Consider the following 21,032-nt stretch of genomic DNA (forward strand, 5'->3'; position numbering starts at 1 on the left):
CATTACCGACTTCTCCAAAATAATTCAGTTTGTGCGTAATTATCAAGATAATTAGCTTCCATATTATTAAAAATAACAGTATCCGTGGCTCAGGAGACAGCGCGCCGGCCTCACACCGCGGGGTTCCGTGGTTCAAATTTCGGTTACTCCATGTGAGATTTGAGCCGGAAAAAGCGGAGGCAGGACAGGTTTTCCTCCAGGTACTCCGGTTTTCCCTGTCATCTTTCATTCCAGCGACACTCTCCAATATCATTTCATTTTGATTTTATCTGTCAATCATCAATCATTGCCCCAGAGGAGTGCGACAGGCTTTCGCAGCCGGTATAGTTCCTACTCTCGCCGCTAGATGGAGGCTTCATTCATTCCATTCTTGACCCGGTCGAATGGCTGGAAACAGGCTGTGGATTTTCATATTCATTACTAGAAAAATTAACAAGATATTTACATTAAAATATTTAGAGCGCTGAAATGTATATTTATCAGCATCATCATCATCCTATCCGGATTTTTCGTAGGTGCAGAGCTCTCTCTTCCGATCTTAAAACTTCCCTTTTCTCGACCAGATGCATCTTGATGATAAAGGGAAAAATATTTATATCTTTTTATTGATGAAATGAAATGTCGTATGGCTTTTAGTGCCGGGATACCCCAGGACGGGTTCGGCCCGCCTGGTGCAGGTCTTTCTATTTGACACCCGTAGGTGACCTGCGCGTCGTGATGAGCATGAAATGATGATGAAGGCAACACATATACCCAGCCCCGTGTCATTGGAATTAACCAATTAAGGTTAAAATACCCGACCCGGCCAAGAATCGAACCCGGGACCCTCTGAACTGAAGGCCAGTACGCTGACCGTTCAGCCAACGAGTCAGACTTTTTATTGATAATGTCGTTCTACCTCTGCTTTGAACACCCGCATGGTCACTGGCATTCGAATTCAAGGTGGTAAGCGGTCTTAACGGTGGAGTATAGCGCCTTGAGGACATATCAGTGAATCTGTCTTTCCTTAATCTTTTCTCTATTTGATGATAAACATAATTACTTCAGAATAGTGACATGGGTCACGAAGAGAGATATCGAGTATCGATCGGTATGAAGATGGCTGTCGGTGCTCATCATTGCTGCTGAACCCTCTGTCCGCGTCACGAGAAGTCGCAACAGTCCTTAGGTATAAAATAAATCCTACATACCACCAAAATATTAGTCATGATGAACTGCCCTTTTTTACAATGAATCAGACGCAAGTTCCATTTTCTAACCTGCTGAACCTATTTTCTTGTTATCTGGATTTCAAATGGCATTGAAAAGTTATAGACAAGCGTATAATATACCTCGAAATAGGAATATATTAGGGTCATTTAAGAAAATGCCATTTCCAAACGTAAATGATGATGGAGGAGAATATGTGCCAATACCAAGCGACCGTTGCTAAGGAAGGAGGCCTACAGATTACGAGGTATAGCGTGGTCAGCGTGACAAATCCCCTCGATCATTTTCTTTGACTTTCTAGACCAGCGCCGCAGCCTCAGTGTCAGATGGTTCCTGAATATAGTAATCACTTAGAGGGCACTCAACTCCTACACCACGGCCGGTATAGAAATTAGTTATTTTTGTACCCCGTGGCCTAACAACGCTGCTTGGCAACATGAACATATACCTATTTTAGATGCCTACTTCGTTCCGAAACTACCAACTATTCGTCTTTTTCCCCGTTATTTTGATCTCTAGTGTTTGTCGTGTGCGCGAGAACTTTACTCTAGTGGTTGATAATGCTCGTAGCCATCCAGCCAATGTAGTTAATCACTTCTTTGAAACTCATGTCATACAGCGAATTTGCGAGGCAGACATTTCTGCGGACATAAACTATGCTGAATATGCAAACAATCGACGACTGACCGAAGATTCTATCCGAGAGTGCAATAATCTGTCCAGAACACAAGTTGGCTTCCTTCAAGCTGAATACGCCTCATAGTGTTCAATCATGCCTTGGGGTGGCTATATATACACAATGAACGGTAAATTTTTGTTCAGAATTCCACATTACTACTTTGCGTCTTTGTTCAGCTTCTGTTCCTCTCGCATAGCTGATTGAATGTTGTTTTTCTTTGTATGAGAAAATCAAAGCTAAGTAGAGTCATATCCTTACTGTCCATGAAGGCCCTTGAATGGATGGAAGGTAAAAGCTTCCACTATTAATAACCTCGGTACTCGGTGTAATAAAGTGATAAACTCTACGACCGGCCTCGTTTAACTCACAGGAATTAAGCAGGTACTCATTTCTTATGTAGGCTGAGTGTACATCAGGGCTATGTTTGCCTGGAGTTTCTTTGTACAAGAGGGTGTCCAAAAACTGGAATGATTTTATTACAGCAAAATACTGGCTACCTTTAATGATATTCACTTACAGACCTTCAAAGTATTCTCCCTCTGACACAATACAACGGTTCCAGCGTTCAGTCCACTCTTCAAAACACTCCCCGAAACCCTTCCTTGAAAGTCTGTTGAGTATACCCGAAATTGCATTGTTTACTTCTTGATCACTTCTGAAAATGACGACTCCGAAGTTCCTTTTCCAAGGCAGTAAATATGTAGAAGTCGCATGGTGCTAGGTCCGGTGAATAAGGCGGATGAAGCATCACCTCAGTGCCCGTTTCGGTTATTGTGTCTTGATTGTTAGATGCGCAGGTGCGTTGTCCTGGTGCAGGATCCAACCCGTGTAAGCAAAGTTGAGTTTCTGTCATTCCAGCAATCTGTTCAATAGTTAGACGGCGGTCTTCCAGCAACATGACATCAATTATGTTCACATTGATTGTCAGTTTTCGAAGTTGAGGGTCCACCAGGACCTGCAGCAACCTCAAGTTCAGTTTCACCCCCCTTAAAGTGTTTGTGCCACTCAAAAACTTGCGTCTTTCCCATGGCTTCCTCTCTGTAAGCTCGCTGCAACATTTCCACTGTTTGTGCTTGAGTTTTTTCCAGGAGAACACAAAATCTAATACAAGCGCCTGCTGCAAATTGAGATCAATTTTGGGTACAACGAACACGGCGTCATTCCTCAGCTTGCAACTGAGAAGCCTGAGGGAAGTAACATGCTTGGCACTCACTCAAGGTCAGACCTTTCCATTGCTACCACCTGCAGACTCCAGCGGGAAAATATTGAAACACAAAAGAATCACACCGGTTATTTTCTGACACCCCTTCGTATATATAGTACTCTTCACATAGGTAGTGGGTGAATAATAATAATAATAATAATAATAATAATAATAATAATAATAATAATAATAATAATAATAATAATAAAATACAGCCTGCCACTCTGACCGGTTCAGTCGGAGTAGCAACCACTGCCGGCATCTCCAACTGGTCCACCTGTCCTCGGTCATCAAGCGTGAGAGAAAGTGAAGGGTTGCTAAGGAGACCGGCAATTTTATGGTAGACCAAGGACGGTCCAGTGGGGAAAGCCCCTCTTCCCCAAAAATCTGGTCTCTAACCTGACCGATGGATTCCTCCAGAGGAGCTGTGAGGTTAGATTAGGACTCTTAGGTTAGGTTAAGACGTCATGACTTTGGTGACGTCAGGAGATCATTGACCTTGCTGACGCTGCATCAATCAAAATTGCTACTCAGCAAAATTCTGCATCATAGAGAATACCGAAATTTGATTCGCCATCATATTTTAACTCCATCCGACTTTAGATTGTATCTAAGAACTGATTTAATATTAAAGTGTGTGTTCATGTAGATTGCAAGATACTACTAAGCCTGGAGAACTTACTCATTTTAAACGCTACCGGTATATCTGTAACAATAATTTTAAGTGTTATCCTTGTAATTTTGTACTGGGTGTTTTAAGGATCTGAAGACGTCTCCATAACAGACTAAACGTGTATTCCACAAAAAAAAATACATAAATAAATTAATATAAGAGAGTGTTGAATAGGTGGACCTTGGCTCTTGATAATTGGATAATTTGTCAACACGGATATTTGAATAAGATGAAATTCATCAGTTATAGTTACCTCAATCACTTTCAGTCTTTAGTGATGAATTGAACAAACCATCCAATAACATTCGATACTACTTACTGGATTAATATCTAATATGTGGAAACTACGTCATGTTAATCCAGATGGTTCAAAATAAATTACAGGAAAATAACCGCAGTTGAATCTCAGCTTTGAAATTTCGAGATATTTAAAAGTGGGTATGTTCGTTTTATTTCTGTATAGAACGAGGTCACATACACATGGAAATGCTTTCATATCAGAGTGAACATTTTAATTTTCGTTAAAACTTTGAGAGGTTTGCTACTAAAATTCATATCGATACATGCGGTCATCAGGCTGATGCGTCAGTTAATTAATTAAATTAATTAGTACTACGGTCTTAACGTGCCACCAGACTACATGAGTTTAGCCTTTAAAGAGTTTGTAACTACAGATGAAGTTCACTGTCATTTAACCTTTAAATGTGCGCCGTTACATGAATACAAAGGGGAATTTATATGCTTGGGATACATTCTCTTGGACATTTCAATATCGTTACAACAACATGAAAGGCAGAAACTGATATTTTCGATTGTTTTACCACCTGGTCAATACAGCAGTGTTAAATGATGGGATTTCGAATGGAATAGTAAATTAATCTTAGAAAACAAATGATAAAACATTCAGCCGGACTTTTTAGGTAGATTTGCTTTTCTCGAAAATGGGTACATGGAAATAAAAATTTAAGGGAACCGGGAAGTGTGGTAGGCTCAAAAATGTCAATTTTCGTTTTTGAGCTTACAATATCTAAATTTTCCAGAAGAATATGGTGTATGAATTATTGTGCTGAAGTTCTATTTGAGGTAATAAAATGAGTTTTGAATATTACTCTGCACGCTGAATATCATTAGATGCCAGCTACCCATCAATTATTGTTTTGGAATTACCGTGTCATATTTTAGAAACTTTGTGTACCTTATTCTCAGAAACTATCATATGAATATATTTGAAACTTGGTAGTATTTTAGGCACTATACAGGTCTGCTTGTGGAAGTAAATTAATCAGATACCTTGATTAGTTCATGGAGCTTGAAGATCACTGAAAATTTTACAGAAAACTTCAGTTTTCAACTAGGATATACAAAACTAATTTCTAAACTTCTGTAAACAATATGCCAATAATTTTACTTTAGCAGCTCAAAAAAGGTTAAAATATTATGCAACGTTTCTTGGCTCTGGTTTGAGTATTTTCTCAGAGAAAGGTATCTCAGTTAAGGAAAGTTTTAACAATATATTTAAATAATATTTTATATTGTTCTTTTTAACACTAAATATTAAATATTCAGCTTCATATTCTACCCAAATAATGATGAATGTGTTCTGAATAAATCAATGTAACATTCAAGGAAATACTTCCTTTACTCTGAGATATGTAACTAAACATCCAAAGTTACATGTTTTCTATCATTTCACATTTCCCGGTTCCATTAAGACGCTTTCAGTGTTCGGTTAGAAAGCGTGTATCACTGAAAGTATTTAATTTACGATTATGTTTAAGGGGATACGGAACGGTTAAAATGGTAAAAAATATCATTTTTTATATTTTTATATTTTATGAATCTCTGAAGTCTCCTCTTTAAAATCATGTATAATACATTATAGTTTAACAATCAAAAGTTGCCACAATTTTAATTTAAACTTGCGCTAACAACGAGAAAATCATATGTGTGGAAAGTTTTAACTGCAGTTTTCTCAGTTTCCATTTTTTTCAAATATATGTTCCTTTTTCTAGGTGAATATTTATCACAGAGCTGTGTAATTTTCATTATTAATTTGTCTCATATTGGTTAACATTTTAACGGAAGGATTTCCTGATTTATATAAAACTGTTTGAAATTTGGCTGGTTTTTTTAGGAAAAAATTATTATATTTATTGACTGTTTAAAAAACTATGTATCTGGGTCCCCTGAAGTCCAATTACAAAAACACTCCGTCAGTATGTCAAATATGGTTTCAGTAAAATGTGACATAAATTTAATTTTCATAACTGTAATAGATTCTGAGAAAAAGGAACATGAATTAAACAAATTTAACATTGGTAAGATAGGCGGCTCCGTATCCCCTTAATACATCAATTGACAGATCAAAGAGGAGGCTACTTGTTGCGATAAAAAGGTGAAAATCTTAAACGTAGTTTACATGAAATAGCATTATTTATGTTAAATATGTGACCTCACACGTATACTCTGTTATACCATGTGTATGCATAATACTTTACTTCAATTCTTCCCTTGTAAGCTGAGAAATAACGTTCATGTTTTGTTTTAAAACACTATATTTTATTAACGCTTCCCTGTGCCAGGCCGATTTTTCATAAATTTTCATTATTATAATTTTTTGTAATTTTGCTACAGCTTTAACATCGCATTATCACAACCGAAGGTTATCAGCGAAGCAAGGAAGGGAAAGGACTAGAATTGGGAAGTTAGGGGCAGTGGGTTTAATTAAGGCGGCCAACGGTGGGATTTGAGATCCTCAACTCCCGAACGCAAGCTCACAGCTACGTGACCATAACCATACGGCCAACATGCTTGTCTTTTTTTATTGGTTTCAGCGTCGCACTTAGATAGGTTTCAGACGATGAGGAGAAAGGGACTGTGAAGTAAATGGCCGTGACTTAAATTACTGTACAGCTCCAGAATTCGTCTGATGTGAAAATGAAAAACATTGAAGACCGTTTTCAGGCTATGCAGGGTTGAGTGCCTGAGATGGAGGAGGGCTACCTTTCTGGGCTCAAATTGGCGGGCTCAAACACGGTACAATCCGATCGTATTCGAGGGTGCTAAAATACGCCAGATTTGTTACAATAGGGCAAAATTCTGGCACGTAAGCATCTCTAAAATCGTAACACGTTTTAGCAGGACGTGAAACCCATAACATGATTAGGCTGTGAATGCTGCATACACGACTTTCCTCTTCTCTATTCTTTCTTCTTCTTTTTCTACCACTCCTCCCACACCTGTGGGGTCGCGGGTGCGAACTGTGTCGCACAGGTGTATTTGGCTCTATTTTTGGCCTGATGCCCTTTGCTGAAGGCAACACTATATGGAGGGATATAATCAATATTTCGTGTTTCTGTGGTGGTTGATAGTGCAATATGTTGTCTGAGTATGAAGAGGAAAGTGTTGGGACAAACACAAACACCCAGTCCCCGGGCCAGAATAATTAATCGGAGGCGATTAAAATCCCCGACCTAGCCGGAAATCGAACCGGAAACCCTCTGAACCGAAGGCCTCGACGCTGAATATTCAGCCAATGAGTCTAACCTCTTCTCTATTCTTTATTCTATAAAAATAGGTAAAATAAAAATTGTTCCACTTGCCACTGCTGTTAACATTATTTGTTAATCCAGTCATCGTTTGAGCACGCTTTAAGTGGCATGGATGAATAATAGACTGCATTTGCTTGTTGGAATTCATGGTCAACAGAATTCTGTAGCGAGGGTGAAATTTCAAACCACTCACGCTACCTTTGTATTGGCCCTACGCATCTCCACCCCTCTTTTGTACACTGTAACGGGCTATGAAATTGCGCGTAGACCTCTACACGAGTTGTAAATACTGGAACGATCGAAGTACAGCTTCCAGTATCTTGTGCCACACGCACCCAGTCAGTACTGTCCAGTCCTCCGCTGTCCACCGGCGTTCTGTTTTCGTCAGCGACAGTGTTGGTACTAAAGTTCATTTTCCTTTTTAAAGCCCTATTCTTCCTTAAACAGAAACCTTTATATAACTTATAATCAGCCTATTCCTCCACTGACTGAGTTCACAACGCGGTTCGGATCGCCGAACAATGACCTTGTGTTCGGGAGATAAAAGTGAAATGGCGTATGGCTTTTAGTGCCGGGAGTGTCCGAGGACATCTTCGGCTCGCCAGGTGCAGGTCTTTTGATTTTACTACCGTAAGTGACCTGCGCGTCGTGATGCAGATGGAATGATGATGAAGACGACACATACACCCAGCCCTCGTGTCAGCGAAATTAACCAATGATGGTTAAAATTCCCGACCTTACCAGGAATCGAACCCGGGACCCCTGTTGTCAAAGGCCAGCACGCTAACCATTTAGCCATGGGGCCGGACTTCGGGAGATAATACGTTTGAATCCCACCGTAGGCAGCCCTGAAGATGGTCTACCACTGGTTCCCATGTTTACACCTGGCAAATGAAATGGATGTCCGCTTCTGTGGTGTAGTGATTAGCGTGACTAGCTGCCACCCTCCGGAGGTACCTGTTCGATTCCCGGCTCAGCCATGAAATTTGAAATATGGTACGAGGACTGGAACGGGGTCCACTCAGACTCGGGAGATCAACTGAGTAGAGGGGTTTCGATTCCCACCTCAGCCATCCTCAGAGTGGTTTTCAATGGTTTCCCACCTCTCCTCCACGCAAAGGCCACGTCTGCTTCCTTCCCTCTTCCTTGTCCATCCCCTCCTATCTTCCTCTACCTCACAAGTCCTCTGTACCTCATAGCAGCTGAGGCCGCCTAGGACGGATACGGGTCCTCCTCCCCAGTTGTATTACCCGACCCGAAAGCTTACGCTCCAGTACACTACCCTTGAAGCGGCAGAGGTGGGATCCCTCGCTGAGTCCGAGGAAAAACCAACCTTGGAGGTTAAACAGAAAAAGAAAAAAGAAAAAAGAAAGAAAGAAAGAAAGAAAGAAAGAAAATGGATGCACATTAATTAAAGACATCGGACGATTGAGGCGCTGGCCTTCTGATCCCAACTTGGCAGGTTCGATCTCGGCTCAGTCCGGTGGTATTTGATGGTGCTCAAATACGTAAGCCTCGTGTCGGTAGATTTACTGGCACGTAAAAGAAGTCCTGCGGGACTAAATTCCGGCACCTCGGCATACCCGAAAACCTTTGAAAAAGTAGCTGGTGTGACGTAAAACCAAAATCATTATTATTAAGTAATGCCATAGCCGTTTCCTTCCCGGTGTTATGTCTCGTCGTCACAGAAAACATCTCTTTTAATGCAACGTTCAACTTCCGTTGTCCACTCGTTCCATTTTCGCCAAGGAATCTGTTTTATGGCCCCTTCTTCTTTAAACTAAGACCTCCGTTTAACTTAATCTGGTCAGGTTATACCCCTCTGCCTGCCGCAGAGTTGATCACTTTCCTACCAGTGTTCTTGAACTGAATAGGGGTAAAGGCGTGCTCGGGTCACCCGGAAAGATGGGGGTTCGATTCCCCGTCAGGAAATCGAAGACTTTAAGAAACAATATTTCCATTTCATGAGGTCCATATCGCCCCGAGGATAACTCAGCCTACACCAATAATTAGTACCAGGTTAATTCCTGGGGGAAAAGGCGGCCGGGTTTAGAGTTGATCACTCTACCCCATAAAGTGTCGAGGTTACGGGTAGTGAAAGCCTTTAACTTCCACCTCTCCAAGGTCCTTCCTGACCTGTACGGAGATTATTTTGCTTTGCTTTTCCTATTGTTCTTAAATTGAATAACAAACTAGCACATTCTGACTGTCTTCTGTATTTCAAAAATAAAAAGGGACTTGAGTCAACGATCATCTATCCAAGTACTGACCACGTTCAAACCTGCTAAACTGAGGTTATGGGACGAGAACTGATTTATTCAACATCAAATATCCGCCTCCGTAGCGAGACGGTTAGCATTATTATTCGAAAGCCACGTTTGTGGTATTGCCTTTTGGGGCTAAAATGACCAGGCTACTGGCATAGCTAAATCTGGAACATGCGACATAGTACTGTACATGTGAGAAACAGTCCCCTCTCAACTAAATATCAATATTCACGTCTCTAAACAGTTAAGTTTTGACTTCCACTTTTTCACCCTCAAAGTGACGAAGTATACAAGAACCCTTCCTTAGGGAGCACCTACTGCACATTGTAATATAAATGTATCCCCAAAATTTCATTTCTTTATGTCCAGTAGTTTTGTCTCTGCGATGATGAGTCAGTCAGTCAGTCAGTCAGTCAGGACATGTTATTATATAGCCTATGTATGTATACATATAACATCATCCGCTAATATGCTTCTCTACCGAGCTCGATAGCTGCAGTCGCTTAAGTGCGGCCAGTGTCCAGTATTCGGGAGATAGTAGGTTCGAACCCTACTGTCGGCAGCCCTGAAAATGGTTTTCCGTGGTTTCCCATTTTCACACCAGGCAAATGCTGGGGCTGTACCTTAATTAAGGCCACGGCCGCTTCCTTCCCACTCCTAGCCCTTCCCTGCCCCATCGTCGCCATAAGACCTATCTGTGTCGGTGCGACGTAAAACAACTAGCAAAAAAAAAATACCCGTCTCTATGATTTCAGTTCTGGGCCGATGACCTTAGAAGTTAGGGCCCTTTAAACAACAAGCACCATCATCGACAAGCATTTCAGTTCTTTACTCATATGGTAATAGACTGGCAGCTATGAGGAAATTTGAAATGAATAATTCAAACAATGTACACTCGCTTTGGAATAGCCCACGTTGAAGACGCATTCCCATACTTGAGTTCCCAGTTAGTTTCAAGATCCAAACCGACTGTTAACAACGTGTCTCCCCTGCTAGTCCAGACTAGCCAGATCGATTTCCCGTGTAGCTTTTATTAGCGAAGGGGATTAACGTGCCCGTATCTCAACAATAAAAGGCAATAATTATTTTTCTTAATGTTGATCCACAGTAAAAGTCACTGCAGTGTGATAAAACTCAAGGCTCTCATAAAAGTTTCTTTCTTTAATTCCTCAGATATCAACAAACGTCCCTGATCCAAATCTTAAGAATGCAAAGTTTGAAGAATTGCGGAACTTAACAAAAGTTTTACTTTTAATTCTTTTTACCTCGCACCGACATAGGTAAGTTTTATGGCGACGATGGAATAGGAAAGGGCCAGGAGTGGAAAGGAAGCGACCGTGGACTTAATTAAGCCGCAGGATTGCCCTGGTGTGAAAATTGGAAACCGCGGAAAACCATCTTAAGTGCTACCGATTGTGGGGTTCGAACCCACTATCTCCTGAATGCAATCTCACAGATGCGCACCCCTAACCGCACGGCCGACTCACCCGGTGTCAATTTTTCGAACTTTGACCCAGCGGTCGCTCCCAACAATGCGCGACACCCTACGCTGGTATCACTTTCGGAACGTGCTCACAACAGTGGCAGGAGAGCGGCCGCACCGTTTCAGAGATGCAGGTACCAAAGCACCGCCCCATCACAATTTTGCCCTCTACCAAATGCGGAGAGATCGGTCGAAGACATTACTTCTTCTTCTTAATCTGTTTACCCTCCAGGGTCGGTTTTTCCCTCGGACTCAGAGGGGGATCCCACCTCTACCGCCTCAAGGGCAGTGTCCTGGAGCTTCAGAATCTGGGTCGGGGGATAAAACTGGAGAGGATGACCAGTACCTCGCCCAGGCGGCCTCACCTGCTGTGCTGAACAGGGGCCTTATGAAGGGATGGGATGATTGGATGGGACAGGCAAGGAAGAGGGAGGGAAGCGGCCATGGCCTTAAGTTAGGTACCATCCCGGCATTTGCCTGGAGAAGTGGGAAACCACGGAAAGTCACTTCCAGGAACCCACCTCTACTCAGTTGACCTCTCGAGGCTGAGTGGACCCCGTTCCAGCCCTCGTACCACTTTTAAAATTTCGTGGCAGAGCCGGGAATCGAACCCAGGCCTCCGGGGGTGGCAGGTAATCACGCTAACCACTACACCACAGAGGCGGACGAAGACATTACAGCCGTACATATAGCATGCTTCCACTATGTCACGTCTGTCCGTTCCAGATGCGTTAAATATTCCAGTGGTCATTGATGTATTTCGTCTGTGGAGCAGTGGTAGAGTGTCAGCCTCCAGATCCGAAGATAGCGGGTTCAAATCCGGCAGAGGTAGTCGGATATTTGAAAGGGGGAAAAAAGTCCAATGGACACTCCATGTCGTACAATGTCGGCAAGTAAACATCTTTGGTGACGTACTTGCTGTTTACTGGACAAAATTAATTAAAACTCAACCATAAACGCCCGAGGGCATTTCGACTTACTCTGCCATCTAGCGGGGCTTGAGTAAAACGGAACGTGGAAATTGACGAGCAGGCAGCCAGGTGGCGTCAAATTAAAATATCTGCACACGGTAGCTGAGGCCATACGATTATTATTATTTTTATTATTCTATCCTCTCTAAGTCCGGGAAACGAACACAAGATATTCGGATCAGTTGAGTCATCAGCCAGAAGTTTGCTTGGATCCATCCCGAAATAGTAGTAAATACAACCCTAAATTGAAAAGCACATAATTATTACTTGTCTGCCCTGTGGTAGCTCCTTTCGATACTCGCTAGAAGGGAGTAGTGAATCAGTCGATCAGGGAGGACATTTATGGCCTTTTCGTGTATTGTTCTACTCGTCTAGTTTCCCCGTGAGAATCTGCGAGTTGCATCGAGAATGCTCCGTATGTAGCCACATTGCGAATATTCCGGTACACATCACGCGAGCTATATAAAGAAGGCTAGCCGCGGACAGTTAATGCTCAATTGACACGCCACAAAAGCTAAACCAAATCCTATGGCGTAAATTGTGATGGCCCACAAAGCGACCACTGTTAAACCCGAAGGCATGCAGATTATGAGGCGTCGTGTGGTCACCACGACGAATTCTCTTAGCCGTTATTGTTGACTTTCTAGACCGGGGACGCCATCTCACTGTCAGATAGCTCCTAAATTGCAACCACGTAGGCTGAGTAGATATCTTAACCAGTCCTCACATCCAGGTAAAAATATCTGACCTTGTCGGAAATCGAACCCGGGGCCACCGGGTAAGGAGGAGGCACACTAACCCTACACCGCAGACTCAGCTTACAAAAGCTACGAGGGGGCGCTGTTAGGAGGAATGCTGGGTAAGATGAGCAGTAAGGTCGTTTGTAGTTACTCTCCTCAGTGCGCTAGAATGTGGTATTGCAACGTGTCTGATCTAACTAGCAGCATTTTCCATAGGATAAAGCAGTTTTCTGTACGTCATTACTCAGTGCCACCCGTACTTCTAGAGTTTACTTATTGTTACTATACCAGGGGTACACCTTCCCCGGATATTTATACTGCACGCCTTCTCTGATGCCATCTATGTAAACAAACCCGAACATAAACTACCAGAAACTTTTGTCTTCTACTGTTACATGTCTCTACCATCGATTTAGGGCCAGTATTATAATAGAGGTTCAAACTGTTGGTTCAGTTTAAACTTCGGTTTATCTGTTAGTCGCGTATTATAAAACTTAACCTTAAGATTACTTAGAGATTATTTTACTGCCACTCATGTACCGTTTAAACTGAAGTTTAGGAATACATAACCTTACAACATGGCAGAAAAAATGGATCTCGAAGATATTTTTGACGTGTTTGAAGAAATACTAAGCGATGATGAAGAAGTGGTTCAAATTATTGAATGACCACCGGCGCCACGAGTTTTTCGAGCAAGGGCACGTCACTTACACATATGGAACGAAACAGAGGTTTTAAATAGGTTTAGACTTACAGAGTGTCATAACCCTATTTCAACAAATTGGTGCTAGAATAAAACATGTAACGAAGAGGTAAGAATGTAAAAATGACTTTTTGAACTGTTTGGTTGTCAAAAGTGTAAATTTTAGAAAACAAAGTAACTTCTTTCTATTTCAGAAATCATGCTGTAGAATCTCTTAGTCGGCTACTAATAGCATTACGGTTTTATGCCTCCGGTAGTATGTTTATTACAATGGAAGATTTTGGAGGAATTCATAAGGCCACTGTTTCACGGACAATACAAGTATTTCTGTACTAATTGCACAAGCAATTCTATTTCCTTACAAGTAAAATTAGGACAACGTTTGTTTTCATCCCCTATTTTACCTACAAGAAGTAAACAAAACATTATTGATAGTCATCTTTTCCTGCAATTCACTGCAAAACATTATCGACAGTCATCTTTTCTAGCAAGTCACTGCTACCAAGATCGTATATTTCCTTCTTCACGTCAGTTTAACTTACGCCGGCCATTATAAGACTCAACATCGGTTTAAACTCAAGTTACAGTTTAACTCAATCTTCAGTTTTAACCTTCATCGTAATACCGGTCCTTAGTGGCTCCTTCTTCTGGACTAAATGTTAACTACTAGATAGAGAACTATTTATTTTTGAAGTTTATAAACGTGATTTTAAAGATTGTTTTGTTATTGTACTGAAGTTGTCAACACTTCAGCTGGTTCATTCTCGATTGTAATCAACGTATCAGAAAACTTGGAAATATTTTGTTTACCCAATTAAAACCGGGGGTGTGTATAGGAATCCAGCCTATGAGTAAACAGTTCTGGAATCTTCCCCTTGTGGTACTATAAAAGCAGGACACTTTAGATTCGTTCTGTCAGAATTACCCCAGTACTTGGGAATAAGTCGTATCCGAAGGGAGTCAGGGGCAAGCCCGGCGTGAGGAAGATATAGCGGCACAAGGTAATGGCAGAATTTACTTAGATATGTGATCGCCCCTGCGGATAGTTTGAGGGGAATGTTTCTATCTCTTGTCTTTTAATGTAAATTTGTAAAACTGGTGGTTTAAATGTAGAAATTCGGTAATTCTGTGGATTCTGTTCTATTCTCTACTAGAAAATACTTAATATAAGGGAACAAAGAGTGATGACCCCCTGTTTTCTCCCAATCAACCTTGCATGGGGTGACTAAAGTTTTAAAAACATCTACATTTCTTAAATATTTTTGGCACTAATGTTTTCCATTTAGTCACCCCAATGTAGTATAGGAATAGCCTCTGTATCAAGGGCCATAAGCCCAATTAGGATTTTAACAGTTTCTTGAAGGAATGCAAGAGTTTCGTCTCCTTGCCTTTTGTTTATGGGCGGTCATATGCAAACTTTTCCTTTACCATTAAGGCCACGTAGTATGGGCTATTATGCCCCTGTATATTCATTTCAAAGTGTAAAATTTTCCTTGTGTTAGTTCTCTTTGGGAACAGTGACTAGTGTGCAATGGACTATGGTATTTTTGGAGCGCAGACTCCCATATAGTGTAAATGGTTGGAGAAAATCGCGCTGTTGTAAATTTTGTACCTGTCAAGATCAATAAGGCTCTTTTCTATGTAAAGTAATCTCCTGATAGTTATTCAAAGTTTTTTACCTGATGTTCGGACTTCTAAGTCGCTTATATTGTTAGAGTTGATGAGCACATTAATAACCTGTCATATTTACCTCCTTTTTATTCAGAGTTTCTACCTATCAATTTTAAACAAGAGGAAAGGAAAGAAATAAAATTTCCAAATTTTTGTGTTAAGTTCTGCTCTAATTCATTCCTTGTCCAGTCATTCAACCCACACGCTTCATATCCCTCTGTGAACCACGGAAACCCCGTATCAGCTACAACCATAAATGAGACTGTGACGTTGGTGGAAGCTACAGGTTTGCTGTTATGAAATGCACAATATTGCTGCGTGTGAGTCCTGCCCCTTTCGGCACTTTCTAGAAGGGACTAGTGAATCAGCTGATCGGGAAGCTGGAGGATATTTCTGGCCTTTCCGTGTATTGTTTTCCTCGTCGGGTTTTCCTGCGAGACTCTACGAGGTGAATCGAGAATGTTCCGTCTCTAGCCACATCGTGAATATTTCGATACACATCACTCGAGCTATATAAAGGAACAATAAATCCGAGTGGGACTCAGAAATGGAGTCAGGGTTGGTGTCGGTGTGTTGGGGCTCGGTGGTTGTCTGTAGTATCCCATCGGAGTTTGAGCAAGGAGTGCTTGTTGCGTCGGAGTGACGAGTGAGTAGCAGATCTGAAGACGGCTGTCGGCTGCCATCATTCTCCCACTAGAGTCAGGGTATCATCGGGTACGAGACGGAGTAATGTGTGTCTGTGTACTTCTGTGCACTGAGGACCGTCGTAGGGTCAGCGATTGGAGCAGCTATCGTGAGTGTAATTGGAACAGTGTCAATGGTCATTGTTGTGAGGAGTATTGTCCTGCTGTTTTCTGTTCATTCTTATTCTTCTCTCGTTACGGCTTTTGTAGGACCACGGGCTGGTTGCTCATGGTTTAGGTTTTCTTCTTTTCCTCCTCCCAGATTCTCTTCATCCTCTCTCTCCTTCTGTTCCGTTCTACAGCTGATCTTTTTAGCGTCTTTTTCTCTTTTCTCCCCCACTGGTACTTCTCTATCCTCTTCCTGTACCTAACTCTGTCATTGAGCTCTGGCGTATTGGTTGTTGTGTATTAATTTCTCCAGTTCTCTGTTTCTTCTCCATTGATCTCCATCTCAGTTCAGTCCTTCCGGATTACGACAACACACTTTGCCGCCGTCTTTCCTCTCGTCCTACCCGTTGTCTCCCATACATTTCTTGTCATTCTTTCCATGTCCAACCTGATCAAATGTGCAGAAAATCTTACTCTTTTGAGCCTTGTGCCTGCGGAGATCGTGCTCATGTTCCGCTATAGTTCGTACCTTCATCTCCTAATCAGATTGCAGCATCGTTCTTAACATAACACGAAAAGGATCCCGGATAATTTTTGCCGGTATAGATATGATACATCTGTATGTGCGTGGGTGTGTGCATTTATTGGGTCAGCCTGTAAGAAATTAAAGTAATAAACCAACGGTGTTTTATTCGTAACAGTATGATGATGTGTTCTCTCTTTGACCAGTGGATTGCTCGTCAAGTAACAATTTTTTGTCAACAACCTCTCACTGAAATGAAAGCGGAATCTCGTTGTAACTTCCATAATTCTCGATGAAGTCAGTGCTCCCTACTTTCTGCTTTCCATTTGCTCGTAGATGATTATCTCAATGGCACGTTCAAGTCAAATTCTCCAACCTCTAATTAAGATCCACGTTTATTACTTGATGGTAAAATGTCGTGATACAGAAAGCCAAGGTACAGTAACACCACTCAACAGTACAACAACATTATGTGTTCATATCGATTTTACGTAGCTGCTTCTGTGGATCAGTGGTAGAATTTCTGTCGCAGGATCCCGTGAGATCTCCGAAGTTAAGCAACATTGTGCGTGGTCAGGAGTTGGATGGGTTGCCACACGCTGTTGGTGGGGGTAAGGGAATGGAGGAACGGAAAGGAACTGGCCACCCTACCGCACGCAAACTCCGGCTCAGGAACACCTATGCGGAGGTTCGGACCTGCCTTCGGGCAGAATAACCCTTTTTTTGGCTAGGGGCTTTACGTCGCGCCGATATAGATAGGTCTTATGGCGACGATGGGATAGGAAAGGACTAGGAGTTGGAAGGAAGCGGCCGTGGCCTTAATTAAGGTACAGCCTGGTGTGAAAATGGGAAACCACGGAAAATCATTTTCAGGGCTGCCCGGATGCAAGCTCACAGCCGCGCGCCTCTACGCACACGGCCAACTCGCCCGGTAGAGAATAACCCTTACCTACCTATGTGGTAGTTGAAGCTAAATGACCCCAGTAACATTTCTTGGTCCTAACACACATTTGATTGGTTCATTTATAATATCCAATTGTGCCATTTTTCTCTAATGGTTGTTTTGGTGGTTTGACGAAAATGAGAACCTCACATGAGAGTCCATTTTTGTGTTGTTGTTGTTGTTGTTTGAATGTGTAGCTGGAAGAAGTATTTCTGTTTTCAATAACAATAATATTATAAGTCCCACTGACTACTTTTTGACGGTTTCAGAGACGCCGAGGTGCCAGAATTTTATCCCGCAGGAGTTTCTTTGAGTACCAGTAAATCTACCGGCACGAGACTGATGGATGTCATCTTCAAATACCACCGGAATGAGCAAGGATGGAACCTGCCAAGTTGGGGCAGATGGCCAACGACTCAACCGTCTGAGCGACTCATCCCGGACAAAACTGATAGTAGAGCAAGATGTACGGAGATGTTCCGTGGAGGATGTCAGTTTCGCAATGGAACTGCAGCGCCAAATAACAATCAAAATGTACGAATAATTGAATTGTATGTTACAAAAGATATTTTTAAAATTACTATTTTCATAGTTCTAGGTACAGAAGTTCCAAAAATACCGTTATATATACTTGAAAATACTGGTGAGTTCGGAAATTTCACTCTCCTTCGAGTCAGAATTATTTTGAGGGGAGAGGCCAGTTATATATGATACTTTAGTTAGTTTCACAGCCTGAATATCGATCTCTATTGTCTGAATTATTCTCACTATAGAAGTTAATGGACCCTTTAGTTCTTTACGAATTACCTTAATTTCATTTATGTATTCAGTAAATGAAGTGAAACATATAGGAAACATTATCGTTAGGGTTGATCTGACGACATTCTGAAACAGGAAAGTAACGCACTTTCTCTAATGTAACACACATACTCTCGTTTGTGAATTACATTTTTCTTTCCTTTTTCTTTCCTCTAACGAGTAACAATAATGTGGTTGCATGATGTTATTGATTCAACTGCCACTCCGTGTACTTGCCGAACAATTTCAAGAAAGTCTTTCGTCCGGGTATGAAATATGCCTTTAGGATAAGATGCCTAGATATGAGGTACTGAAATGTCAATTTCTTCATCAGATACTTGTCTAACACAGTGACTCTGAATGAACTTGTAACAGAATAAAAACAATATAAAACTAAATTCCTGAACCCCAGCGTCTCCTGAAACTGTTAGTGGCAAGTAAACCCAGCAACCTTATTTTATACATCGTTATGTTCTACTTAGGAGCTCGATTGAACCAGTTTAGCTGTTGTGTTGGCCTTCTTGTCTTCCCAAAATCTCTTCATCCTCTCGCTGAGCTTCTTCCTTCGTTCTTCTGTCCAAGTGATAGTGGCTCTGGTGTTTGGTTTGTCGTCAAACTGGTGATTGTCGAGTTTGGTTCTGAATTTACAACTGTCCTGTATAATGTCTTCCGAAATGTTGATTTCATGGAGCTCTGTTTCAGTTTCATGAAGCCAGGTGTTCTTCGTGTTAGATGAAGGGGCCAGGTTGAGAATTCTTTTAGTTACTCTGTTGCTGTTCATTCGGATAATGTGTCCACAAAATTTCAGACGCCTTTTCTAAAAAGTGTGAGATATATTTTCAGAATGACAATATATTTCCTGGGATAATTTTTTCCTCCATATTCCCTCTATACTAGCTGTTTCTCTATGTCTTTTGTTAGAGACCCGCCACCAATGGTTAAATTTTCTGAAGCATATAGCGCTTCAGGTTAGATTACTGTATTATAGTGTCTAAGTTTTGATTTTTTGTTGTACCTGTTCCGAGTGATCCTGTAAGCTTTCTGTAACTTGACAATTCTTTCTTTTTTTGCTTCGGGGTTTAAACCTGAGGGCTGAGTAATTTCTCCTAAATATCTGAATTGGTTCACCTGAAAATATTTGCCGAATTTAGTTAACATAGGCTGTCCATCTATATATCGTGAAGCTCCTTCCATGTATTGAGTTTCATCATACAAGATTTGAAGTCCCGTTGTGATGGAAATTTCGTGTAATTTTTCAATAGAATAAATTGCTTCTCGCCTGTTACTGGAAACGATTGCTGTGTCATCCGCAAAGGACAGACAGTGCAAGTGAATTCTATCTTTAAGTATTCTGCCAAGTGTTATTCCTTTAATTTATTTTTTTGAGGTCCTGATTACTTTCTCAAGTACGAGATTGAACAGTAAAGGAGATAATCTGTCTCCTTGACGGACCACGGTGTTAATAGTGAAAGGCTCAGATATTTTGCGTAGGAATTTAACTCTTGAAGTAGTACCACTTAATGTTTGTCTGATTAATGTCCTTGTTTTTTATCCACTTGAAAGTCTTCTAGAGTATTGAAAAATGTTTGACTGTCTATAGATTCATATGCTTTTTTGAAATCTACAAAAGTAATGACAGTTTGTCTGGTTTTGCGTATTGTAGAATAGTTTTAATATTAAGGATTTGTTCTGTACAAGATATTCCTTTTCTGAAACCTGCCTGCTATTCAATATTAGATGGTCTGTTTGTTTCTCAAGTCTAGTGAGCATGGCTTTGGAAAAAAATTTGTAAGCAACTGGTATCAAGCTAATTCCTCTATAATTATTGATGCTGGTTTTATACCCTTTCTTGTATAGTGGACTGATTAGCACACATATCCAATCTTTAGTAATTTCCTCAGTGATTCAGATGTTTACAAGAATCGAGTGGACTTTCCTGGCTACGCTCTGACCTCTTATCTTCAGCGTTTCGGTAATTATGCCATCTTTCCCTGGGGCTTTGTATTTTCGAGACCATGGCTTATTTGTTTGACTTCTTCCAAGGTTGGAGGTTCTGTATCTTGACTAGATGAGGGTGTTTCAAAGGGGAGTTGTTCTTTACGGGATTCTCAGTTTGAAATATCCTAGAAATACACTGCTAGAAGTTTGAAATTTTCTTGATTATTCGTTTCTAAGGTTCCATCCGGCAAACCATAAGGCGTATTCTTTCATTCGTTCAGTATTTCATACCATGTTCAATGTTGTGAGTGAAGGAATATACAGTCGCGGTGCGGCAGCGTTGCATCTTCGAGCATGTTAAATACTAAAGAAGTTAACTGCGCCAACAGATGAGAGGAGAACCCAGATCCCCTTATCTTCCCTGAAGCACGGAAGCGGCTTGTGCTCTGGCATGGAAAACACAGCTAGTTTCGTCAATTCGCGCACTCGGAAGTAAAAATGTAAAACTCATTAACTCCAAAAGAAACATTTTATCCGAAAATCCGATTTCATCATCGTTCATAACACAACACGAAGAGCATCCCAGATTTTTTGGCGTTATAGTTATGATACAGTTTTTATATAACATTCCTGTAAAAATACGCACGATTATACACTGACTGACAGAGCAAATGCAACACCAAGAAGGAGTGATCAGAACTTTATGCCAATTGCAGGGTAGACTGACGTCACTGAGGTATGCTCATGCTGTGAAATGCGCCGCTGTGCTGCACACGTAGCGATCGATAAATGGGACACGGCGTTGGCGAATGGCCCACTTCGTACCGTGATTTCTCAGCCGACAGTCATTGTAGAACGTGTTGTCGTGTGCCACAGGACACGTGTATA

This window comes from Anabrus simplex, chromosome 3 (genome assembly GCF_040414725.1).
Source record: "Anabrus simplex isolate iqAnaSimp1 chromosome 3, ASM4041472v1, whole genome shotgun sequence".
Classification (NCBI taxonomy): domain Eukaryota; kingdom Metazoa; phylum Arthropoda; class Insecta; order Orthoptera; family Tettigoniidae; genus Anabrus; species Anabrus simplex.